This window comes from Fukomys damarensis, unplaced genomic scaffold (assembly GCF_012274545.1).
Source record: "Fukomys damarensis isolate Sample0158 unplaced genomic scaffold, DMR_v1.0_HiC HiC_scaffold_18, whole genome shotgun sequence".
NCBI classification, from domain to species: domain Eukaryota; kingdom Metazoa; phylum Chordata; class Mammalia; order Rodentia; family Bathyergidae; genus Fukomys; species Fukomys damarensis.
Genome location: NW_022900930.1, coordinates 9622201 through 9633873, shown reverse-complemented (window position 1 = coordinate 9633873; position 11673 = coordinate 9622201). Strand labels below are relative to the sequence as shown.

The following is an 11673-nucleotide window of genomic DNA, read 5'->3' as shown; positions in this document are numbered from 1 at the left end:
GGGCAGGGATCGCAGGTTCCACAGGCAGCGTCTTCTCCTCCTGCCTGTGTCCTGGGCGTACCGGTTGGCGAAGTTCAAGTTTGGTCCTCCTTTGGGCCTGCCTGAAACTTTTTAATCCTTTGGGGTTGGGTTCACCAAGTAGACTGAAAATGTGCCTGCTGCTTTCCTGTGTGTGGGTCATGGAACTTGGCTTTGGTTAGAGCCACCAATTATGGGTCCCCAGTGTGGGGTTTTTCCTCAGGATTTTAACACCTTCCCTCTACTTTGGAGTCGTGAGTCTGCAGATGGTACATATGGTCAGGGATTGCTGGTGTCTGCTGACAGCCAGACAAGTGCGCTGAAATCCCTCTACAGATGTGGCCGACTTTGTGGTGAAGTAATGTCGGACTGATCGGGGCGTCTGTACCTTACGGATGTGTGTGTGTGTGACGAGTGGCAAGTGACTCTCAGGCAAAATTAGTCTCAAGGGTTTCGGTTTTCACAGTATTTTTGGTTTGGAGTATATTTTGACACTTCCCTGAATCAGAGCAGATGAACATAATTATGGATCTTCTCGTGTAGGCCCTGAAGGATAATTTCAGAAGAGAAGTTTAGCAATCGATTTTCCAGAGATTTTCTAGTTATAACTCTGAAAAGTATTCTCCCCAGGTCTGGCGTATGAGACCAGGTTTGACAAATTACCTAATGATCTACTTATATTTCTAAGGTAGCTTGTGTTGATGCCATTCATAAAATAATTTCTAGGGTCTAAATATCTGTATAATTTCCTGATTACCATATAATCACTAACACATAGCAGGGATCCTTCTGAAACTATAAATTAGCGTGATTACATATCACAAATTCCAATATGCATAATAGCTTTTTTCCTTGGTCTTCATGTACAGTATCTGTCTAGTAGAATATTGGATTAATTGAATTTGCACAAAACTCAGCATTATTCTATGCTGTCTGCCTGTGATGCAAAGTGTGTCAGTTTCTTTAAATTTGCATTCGATGTTGGCCAATTATTTAAATTTCTGGTTGGCATTTGTGGTGCTGGTGTCCTGCGGTTAATTAATATATAAGGATTTGGTTTAATGATAGGAAAATGCAGTGTTCACTCATCGTTCCCTTATGTTACATTGTACTTCCCAGTGCCAGAGACCTGTTAAAATTGCACCACTCTGTGGACGGAAACTGTTCAGCGTGGTGCTGAAGACAGCTGAGTGACGCTGGGATTCCCTGAGACTGGCTGATAGATGTCACTGTAAAACATGGGAAATGCTCTGCTGGGAGCTGTCATATTAGGGAACGCAAACGCTCAATACCATGTACTGAGCTTGATGTTATTCTGTTAGAGAATCTGAAACAGAGCGTTTAAACCGTGGCCCAATTTTCTTGCGGTTTCTTTATATGTAACTCAAGAAGGATTTTGACTTTATCCCAAACCTTATGAGTTTCAAATCATTTGCTATACTTGTGAGAACTTAATATAAAGTAAGGGGATTGTAGTTAGTAGTGATGCCTAAGATGAGGGTACATTAATACATTAGCAGTAGTGTTAGTTACACCTTTTAACTGGAAACAAATGTCAGATTTAAGGGATAAAATTCCTATAAAAATCCAGGGGGTGTTTGGACATGGAAAAGTCTGTGTTGTGTGGATTAATATTGTATTTTGTGTTTCTAAAGGGAAAAAAAAAACCTTTACTAAGGGTAGGTAGTCTTGCCTTTTTTATTTGTCAAAGGAAATATGCAGTTGTAAATCATATTTTTTTTAAAAAGTGAGGTTTCTAATGAACCGGAACCCCCCACATATAATTGAGTAGGCTAAGAAATCATGAAGTTACTGCTTTGGGCTTGTGTAATTATTGAGTTTGGTAATTTTTGTGTTATGTAACTTAGAGTAGAATTTTATATGAAACCTGAAATAATGATTTAGCCAAGGACTTGGTGAAGTCATGCTGAAAGTTTCTCTTGCATTTTTACCCACATGGTAGTCATTGCAATATTGGAGGATTAAAAAAATAAATAGTATAAGCTATTTTCAGTCAATCCAAGGTCAGAATATGGGCTGTAAAAATTGTGTGTGTGTGTGTGTGTGTGTATGTATGTGTAAGCAGGAAAACTTGTGAATTCACCCAGTTGTATGGTCTCAGTTAACAACGCCATTCAGAATCTAGCAGGCAAAAGAACACAGACAACTAGAAAAAATATACAGAGAGAAAAGGGCTGATTTGTTCTGGTTGAGCTGCTGCTGTGTGCTTCTGGTTAGAAGATTTCAGGGAGAGTGATGGAGCAGAGGGTGCTTCTCTAAGGACATGAAGCTGCCCCTGGGGTGTGAGGGTTGTGTGCAGGATGGAGCCATATTAGGCTGGAGAAGGGATGTAGCAAAGTCATTTTGTGATATCACACCCAGAGGAACTGTTTCCAGGTCTTGCGCTTTCAGCTGCAATTGTTGCCTATACATTTCTTACTAGTGTGAAAACTACACACAAAACAGATTAGCCTTAAGGCTGAGCTAGTAGAGAGCTTCCCTGAACCACCCCCTCAATGTATACCACTAAGTAGTGTCCGTGTGAAAAGAAGCTCGATGAAAATGGACCCTTTGAAACAAACTGTTGGTGTGTTTTAGAAGACAACATGTGATTACATAGCTTGTCTGGTATATAGTTGAAGTTTGTGTAAATTACACTTGCTTACAGTTGTTTGAATTCTTCCCAGTCTTTAGTTTTTCTCTAGCTCACTCAATCACCCAAGAAATATTGCTAGGTTTTGTGTTCATCAGGATGCAAAATAATTTGCTCTTCAATTAAATTTCAGTTATTCAAATAAGTCATTGTTTGTGCTATACTTTTAGTTTTGAAGGCACTGTTGTTACAGTAGGCAGAAACTGATTTACAAGAAGCAATAAAAACGTGGATGTTGAATAACATCCATGCAAATGGGCCATGCGAGATTTGCACACTGATTATGTCTGCCCAGGCCAACCTAAATATTCTGTACATAATGTGATAGCAGAATAAATATGTATGGATATATTGATAAAATAAGCATGTTTATCCAGTATGATAAATGGTATTCACTTTTTGTAATATCCTCAATCACTGTTTAATAAACTATGCTGACCTTATGGTGTTATAAAAATGAGAAAACTGCTGCAGGGATTTTCTAGTCAGCATTGAAGAAAATTATTCTTCATATTAGCTTTATATTAAGGAAGTAGCAGTAGAAACATACAGCTTGAGTGATTGTATTTCATAAATACATACACATGTAAATTTAATTTCCCAAGTGTTTGTGACTGCTCTTTAAATCATATAAATCTTGCTGTCAAAAATCTATACCAGATTTAACTTCTGATGAGGACAGAAACTGTGTATGTACTTATTTATATTTTTATTTAAAATGAAACCAAGATCAGTCATTTGGGAAAACAAGTTTTTCTAATAAAATATTTGAAAGAGTGAATTTAAATATTTGAGTTAGAATATTTTATTAGCACTGGGGGATAGTTCTCATCAGTTGTGGGGGATCTGTAAATCCTCTGAATCTAGGGAGAGTTTTGCCATATGTCTTTAATGCATTAAGACGGGGGAAAGCTTAACTAACTCTGAGGATCAAAGCAATGCGCTGTACTTCTCCTGGCCTGGATATTTACAGCAAAAGAGAGCAAAGGACTGACTGGGCAGGTTATTGCCCTTGTCAAGTATAATCTATTCATTGTTCAGGAATTCTCCTTTGCTTCAATACTCATTTTCTTCCCTTATTTTTTCTTAACTATAAAAACAGCATATTTAAAAACCTTTTGTTACATTTCATTGACAATGTATAAACTGGTCAGATGTCCAGAGATTAAATGCTCATCAGCCCTTAGCAAAACTTAAGTTTTTATGGTTTGTTTTTAATGAGCTTAAATGATATGAAAAAGTAATCTCTCTACATAGCTCTTATGGAATGAGTATTTGTTAGCCTTATATAAATAAATAATAATGAAAACAAGAAATATGCAATTAGTTTTTTTGAGGCAAGCAATTTGTTACCCATAAAAGGAACATACCTTAGTCAAAGTTTTCATAAGAAAATGAAAACTAATTCTTATCATTTTTATTTCTAAGGAACAGATAGGCACTGTGGATAGTTCTCAGTGCCCTCCATTTTTGCATGCTCTTTGCTCTGTGCTCCTCTATTGTCATAAATATTTACGTCAAAATTACAGTAACATAAAAAAAATCTATAACTTAGCTAGTTTACCCCTATAATCACCAAAAATACCAGTCCCTTTATAATAGTTGACTAATTCCTTAGTGATGTGTTGTTTTTAAATGTAAAGCTTACACAAATCATTGGAGGATGTATAGAAGACAGCTGACGCTTTCTGAATTGAGGGATTGCTCCAGTCGAGAGGCTGTGTTTTCAATATTGCCTAAATTGTTTAGTGCTGTAAGGCACTTGAGGCAAACCTGGTTCTGAAGATTTGCTTCCTAGATTTCCATCCCCAAATGATCCATTCAGGTTGAGGGAGATAAAATAAGAGATTTTGATGAAATTCAGAGCTAAAGATGGGTTCAGTTGCTGCTTGGGAAAGATCCAATTTTTAGAAAAACAATCCCCATGTATTGACTAGCCATCCAGAAACTCTCAAGAGAAATAAGTAAGGGGTAATTGACATTATTGTTTGATCTTCTTTTAGAGAACTAGGATATTTTTCCATATGAAAAATTATTTCCTAGGAAACTGTTTCCTAACCTTGATTAACCTTATTAAGGATGTAGTAAAATACATACTTTATTTTTCACAATAATTGAAGAAAAAAAATTTTCTCTACGTTCGGCATATGGCAGTGTCTCAGCACCTGTTCACTCAGGCTTCCTGTGTTTTCCCTTCATCTCTATTTCCCTGTCATGACACCACAAAGGAAGCCTTAAGTGAGTGATGGGGCCATGAGAAGATCTTACTTGTGAGATAGGACTGCTGTTAAGCATCACATTGACTAGCTTTCTCTTGACATCTTGGGATTCAGTTGCTTAGGTCCAAGTGCTGTATGTTAGAAAACAGAGATCCGGAACACAAGACTGAGAATGCAGAAGGTCTTGCTGTTCCTGAGAGGCTCTTTGTCCATCCCATGAGGATGCAGATGGTAATCCGCATTGCATCGCTAGTTCAGAGGCTTTCCACACAAAGCCCAAAGCTCCATATTTGGATGTCTGCCCTGGAATGCGGGAACTGTAAGGAAACAGTTCAAAGTGGTGCATGATTCTGGAGCCAGTAGTCAGATTCAGGAGCTAACAATGGGCTAAGAGAACCTAGAGGAGAGATTTTTCCCCCTCTTCTGAGCCAGAATACGTGAGCAGAACAGAGTCAAGCACAAGGGAATATTCCTGGTGAGGGCACTGGAGTCTTGGTTATGGGTGCACTTCGTAGCCCTCTATGTGGAGGGAGAAAACTAAGAAGACATGGAGCCTATTTGCTGTGCTTGATTTAGAAAGCCCTCACCAGTACACTGTCGTCCTAAATGTTTGCTTCTAAGTTGGAAGTTGCTATTAAAGCAAAGGAGCTAACACACTGAGAGGTTCACTGAAGCCATGTGATTATAGATGCTGCACCACTCACTGAATTATCTTTTTTGTCTGCCTGGCAGATATGGCTTGATTTTATATATAGATTAAATACTAATAATTAAGTGACAATGGGCTGAAGGAGCTCCGCTGATTTTATAGCAGCAATCACCGAAATGGGCTAAAGTCAGGAAAGGAACCCTCACCCTCTTCAGTTCACTACTGAGATGAAACCAGCAGGAGGCAGCATAGGGAGCCACCCCCTACCAGGACGTCACTGCCTCCCTTTCCTCCCAGAGTCTCACCTTTGCTTTGACCTCTGGGCTTCAGAGAAAAGTTATTGAACTTCTCCAAACCCCATCTTCTTCAATGAGTTTTGGATAATATTTATTTCTTATCGTTTCTACTCCAGCAGGGGAAAATTGTCCCTGTTGTAAATAGCCATACACAAGAGATTTTTGAATGGTCACCGAATCCTTACCATTGTTTTGAGCTGACCATTCCCACATCATCATAAATCATTTTGAGTTCTTGATTTAATTATTCAGAAATGTTATTTTCTCTCTTGATCTAGTTAAGATATTAAAAATGAAGATGGAAAAGTACTGCGTGTGTCCCTGAGAAGTAGTAAAAAAGAGGATTTGGGGCAGGTTGCTTTTCTCATTTTTAACGTCACGTCAGCTCTTGGTGACACTGCAGGTGAGACGCATGTGGCATTTTGGCTTGGGTGAAGTATGAGGTTCTTTTCCTTCAGTGTCTTGGTTGGTCCTGGAGGCATCATGGGAGATGGAGTGTTGCCACGAAGCAGCATTTTTTCCCTGCTTCAGAGAACATCCTAGCTGCGCGTCTGTATAGAATATGGTAGCTGTTTACTGAGGAGGAAATGGATGGCTGTTTTCTTCACGTTTGTTGTTAAGCTTTGCCTTCAGAAAGTGATCCTGGCCGGAGGACCCCTTTGATAACTCCCACTATGAAGAGGGCTGGCTAAGAATGGGTTTTCATTGTTTTGTCATCAGCACACCATACTGCAGCATTGAGATTGCCCAAACTCTCTCTCTTTGCAAGTCCATAGTACCTCTGGGGTATTTCTTTCCTCCATTGTCTTCTTTCCTTCTTGCAGAAATGGGTTGTCTTGTTCTGACCAGCACTAGCAACTTCTTTCACTGGAGTAGGTCTTTTACTAAAAATACTAGCATTTGTAATATGTTCTTATTATGTTGAGAAATTCCTTCTTTAATTTGTGGAAAAATAGAATTTACAATTTTAACTACTTTTATGTATGTGCGTTCAGTGGAATTAAGTCTTCACATTGTTGTGCATTTGTTACCACAAGCCATCTACAAAACATTTTCACTTCCCACACATCAAATCTGGGCCCATTAAACCGTAGCTCTACATTGCCCTCTCCTCTTCACCCAGGCAACCACTGTTCTACTATCTCTATAAACATGGCTCCTCTTGCTACCTCATATGAGTGAAGTTGTGCAGTATTCTTTTGTGAATGGCTCATTAAACTGAATATGGTCTTCACATTTAATCCATGTTGTAGTGTGTGTCAGAATTTTCTTTTTAAGAGTTGAACAGTGTTCCATTGTATGTGTACATGGCATTTTATTTATCTATTCGACTATCATTGGAGACGCTTGGGTTACTTTCATCTTTTGGCTGCTGTGAAGAATGCTACTATGAACATGGGCTTTCAAATACAGCAGACCCTTGACTGACGAACTTGATTGGTTCCTGAGGACTGGTTGTAACTCAAGTTGGCTGTAAGTCAATACAGCTGAGATCTGGATGTTTACCTGGGTTCACACTATAGTTAACAAGAGGCAGATGAGTCTTCCATTAACCCAATTGACCCAAGTTGTTTGTGTGTAAGGCCACTTGTAACTTGAAAGTCAACTGTACCTGCTTGACTTCTTGCTATTACTCTTTTGGGTGTATACCCAGAAGTGGAATTGGTGGTAATCCTGTTTACATTTTTGAGGAACTACCATACCATTTTCCATAGCTACCGCATCCTTTTATGTTTTCATGGGAGGTGCAAAAGTTTCCAGTTTCTACATATCTTTCCCTGCTCATGTTATGTTCTGTTGTTCCAGTACTAGCTATTTTCATGGATGTCAAGTGGTAGCAATCCATTTTTATATTGTTCTTTGAAGAAAGTTAGTTTGTGTAATTACACTGTCATTAATAAGAAACAAAAGTTTTAAGAAAACAGAAGTGTTCCTGTAATCAATTTAATTCGTACAGCATTTAGAAGCCTAAATCTGAAGCCATCAAATAGCAGAATTACAACAGATAATAGTTTAATAGAAACAATGAAAGCTCTAAAGAATACATTTAGCCTTGAAAACCTAGAAAATAGTCTTTCACACTATCCAAAAATATACTTCTGTTTATACTGCTATCTGCTTACTTCAGAAAGGTACATTAGCATATGTAGAACAGAATCAGAATCTTTTAATTTATATCATTTATTTACCTGTTTTTCTCTTAATTTAGTTATCTGTGTTCCTGTCTGTTACTCCAATCTCTTTATAGTAAGTACTGTACTGAAGTCTCAGTAATTCTAAATACTGTTGTTGTTACTAGGCCTGTCTGTTCAGAAACAGTGAATGCATCATGGTTAACTACAGATCCTGACACTCAGGGTTCTGCTCAGTCCGAGTCTTACCTTTCTCGTCAGTTACATAAACATTGTAATCTAGTCTATGAACAGGCCATGTGCTTTCCTTACTCTTCTGTTTTCACAGAGGATATTTTTTTCTGCCACATCTCTTCCTCCTCATTTCTTCCCATGGAAATTCAGCCCTTCCTTTGAGGGACAGTTCCAATCCCACTGTTTCCATGATCAAGTAATTATTTTCCAGAAATACTGTAGATTTTGAGCACAGAGTGCCTCTTTACTGTATAGTTTATGTATGGTACTATACTATTACAGATATTTTCCTCATTTCATCTGTTCTTTTTTTCCTCCTGCTTTTGCAGAGCTGGGAATCAAATCCAGGGCCTTGAGCATGTGAGCTAAGCAAGTGCTGTACCACTCAGATACAACCTTAGCCCTACAACTTATGCATTTAAAAATGTTTCCCTGTAGGTATCTTGCTTCATCCAGCAATCCACACTATTCTTAATGCTTTAGCTTATTCCAAAGAGAAAAGTGCCTTAACTTCACAATGAGAAGCATTCATTCCTGTTCCAGCTTTGTGACTTAGTGCCTGCGTGGTTTTGGACAACTGACTTTATTTACCAGTTTCTTGATGTACAAAATGAGAAGGTGGAACTAAGATGCTCTTTGAGGTTTATTCAAACCGAATCTGATCCTTTTGTCAGAAATGAACCAAAATGTATGTCACTTTTGCTCCTGTCCTGGAACTCTTCTCTTTCTCTGCTCTCATCTCAATGGTGTTCTGTAGAGAACAATACTGGTCAAACAACTGTAGACCATCTGAGAGTAGAGAAGGAGAGCTGGAAGGGAAGAAACCTTCAGTGAAAACATGTCTACTTTTTCCTCCAAATCCTTGTACCTCTATTGCTGTATGAAACACTAACAGCTTCTTGTATTCCCCAGTACCATCTTTCCGCAAAGCCTTCTCCATCTACAGGCTTGTCTTTGAAAGGATCAGGCTTAATTAATATATTATTCTACAACTTTAAAGTTCTAGAACTAGAAAATCCAGTCATTTGTTGCAAAAAAAATGAAAAAAATTCAAACTTTTTTAGGAAGTTGTTTGGATTCTATGAAACCAGCACTGTTTTAGCTTCTAGTGATTAACGCTGTTGCTGAAATGGATGAGGCCTGCACCAGGGATCAAACTCAGGACCTTGTGCTTGCGAGGCAGGCAGCAGAACCACTGAGCTAAATCCCTGGCCCAAGAGACCTCCTTTCTTGTAATTATTGTGTTTTGGGCAAAAAAAAAAAAAATCCTTTTCATGGGTATAAAGAACAATGCAAAAGCAAGTTGGCAACTGAGGACTTATCTGATGCGACTTTTAAAATTACTTCCTGTGGAGGCATTGGTGGCTTTCAGAGCACCGGGGCAAACCAGGCATTGCTCAGCTGGTCTAGGTTTACTTTTTTCTCTCTGTCAGTTCAGCCTTCCTGAGCCCCTGGTAGGTTCATACACTGTTGAAGAATCGGTGCTGTTTTGTAAATCATATCTCTTCAATATATATTTCAGCCTCTGACTTTTCTTTCTAGGTCTAGACCCATATATCCAACTACTTACCAGTTTACCTGATGTCCTCCAAGTACTTTACATTAAAAATTAAGCACCATCTCATCTTCCCTGCCGGTCCATCTGCACATCTGTATAACAGCAAAACTATCATGACTGTTATTATAACCACTACTGTGAGTCCCAGGGGATTCCTTGATCAACATTTGTTGGGTGCCAGATAGAGTAGTAGATGCTGATATAAATATATTTAATTCTTCCTATTAGATAGTGTTAATGGTTCCTTTATCACCCCAACTCAGAAACCTCTCCTTCTGCCCCATGTCAGTTTGGCAACCAGATCCCATTGATTCTATTTTCTTAACAAATCTCAGATTCTTCCCTTTACCCCAACCCCCATTGTCTCTATAAAAATTCCCAGTCTTACTGGAACAATAACAGCCTTTTATTTTTGTTGTGGAAACCTCCCCAATAGGATGCTTACTCCACTGTTGCTAGAGTCACCTTTATAAAACAGAAAAAAAAAGACCCTCTCTTTAGATGAAGGGCTGGAGTGGCCATCAGGATCCAAACTCCTTCCAGTGGCACACAGAGCCTTTCATCTTTTGTCCCACGTGTTCAGAAAGAGAAATGAGAAGCGACAGATTCATGTAGAAGAATGTCAAGAGTGTTTTCTCTGGGTTATTGGGATTATTGATATTGATATTTTTCTTTTTGTTTAATTGTATTTTTTGAAGTTTGTCTAAGAAATATAGAATTATTTTTAGCAAGAGAAAGCAGCAAATGCTATTTATAATACAACTACTGACTTATGGCAAGGACTATGCCTTCATCTTTTGAAAATACTTCCTTTCTCATAATATATCAAGTTAGGGCACCCTAACTGCTGAGACAAATAGGATTTGCTCAGATATAATTGGTTTTTTCTGCTCAGTGAATGGACGGCACCCAAGATGTTCTACTACTTCCTTTTCTCTAATAATTATGCTAATGTTGGGCCATAGCTGAACCTCACCTTAGACCCAATTGGTTGAAAAAGGCAGGATTCAAATTTGTGATTGTCATTTTATTTTTAATGGCATAATTAGCTTCTGAAAAGTAGACAAATCTTTGCTGTGCTCCCTCATTGTAGTGAAGATCCTGATACGTGCACACCAGATTGTAAAAGGTGTCTATGTTTATTGTAGATAAATAGCATATTAACTACATCCTCTTCCCTATGTTCAACTTAGCATTTTATGGTTGAGTTTGCAATGAATCTTTAAGGTTCAGTGCTCTCTATGTGTGGTTTTGTTTGATATTGTTGGAAATGCAGAAGGTCAGGCCACACGTACTGCTTCTTTGACTGGAATGTTAGGGTGCCTTTTACTGCTTCATGTTTAATAAATCATTTTGATATAGGGACTGTGAAGAAATACTCTCAGGCTTTATCACTGCTGGCTTAATTGAGTTTCATGATGCACATTTTTTCTTAGTGGGATAAATTAAAAATGGCCGATAAAGCTGCCTGTAAAAGCAAAATAGTTGGGTTAAACCTGCCTAGCGTATTAAACGTATTGATAAGTAATCTGTCCACTGTTTTTAATCATGTTTATTAACGCTATGGTAGTTTTATTTCCAGTAACTTGCTAAATAACTGTCATTATGTACCCAGTAATATTTCTTTTTAAAATACCATTGAAAGTTCATGAAAATGATTAAGGTGCCAATATCATCCACCTATTCCTGTTAGCAAGACTTGCTGGTGATTTTATGATTAGCTGCGTATAATACTGTGCTTCCTTTGTGCAACTCAGGAGGAAAGGAAACCAATTCCTAGCAGGTGAACAGAGACAATGAATGGATTTGAAGCTCTGTAAAGTAATTAGACTTTGTACATCCGTATCATATATGTTATTGTTATAAATGTCTTTAAACATTTTATTGTTCAGATATATATATATATATATATAT

At 38.1% G+C, this 11673-nt stretch overlaps 1 protein-coding gene across 7 annotated transcripts in view; it reads left to right on the top strand.

The window, feature by feature from the left end:
- The window catches only part of Nrg1 (neuregulin 1), a 1021078-nt gene that overhangs the window by 333 nt on the left and 1009072 nt on the right, over window positions 1-11673 (top strand). The gene's annotated exons all lie outside the window — the stretch shown is intronic.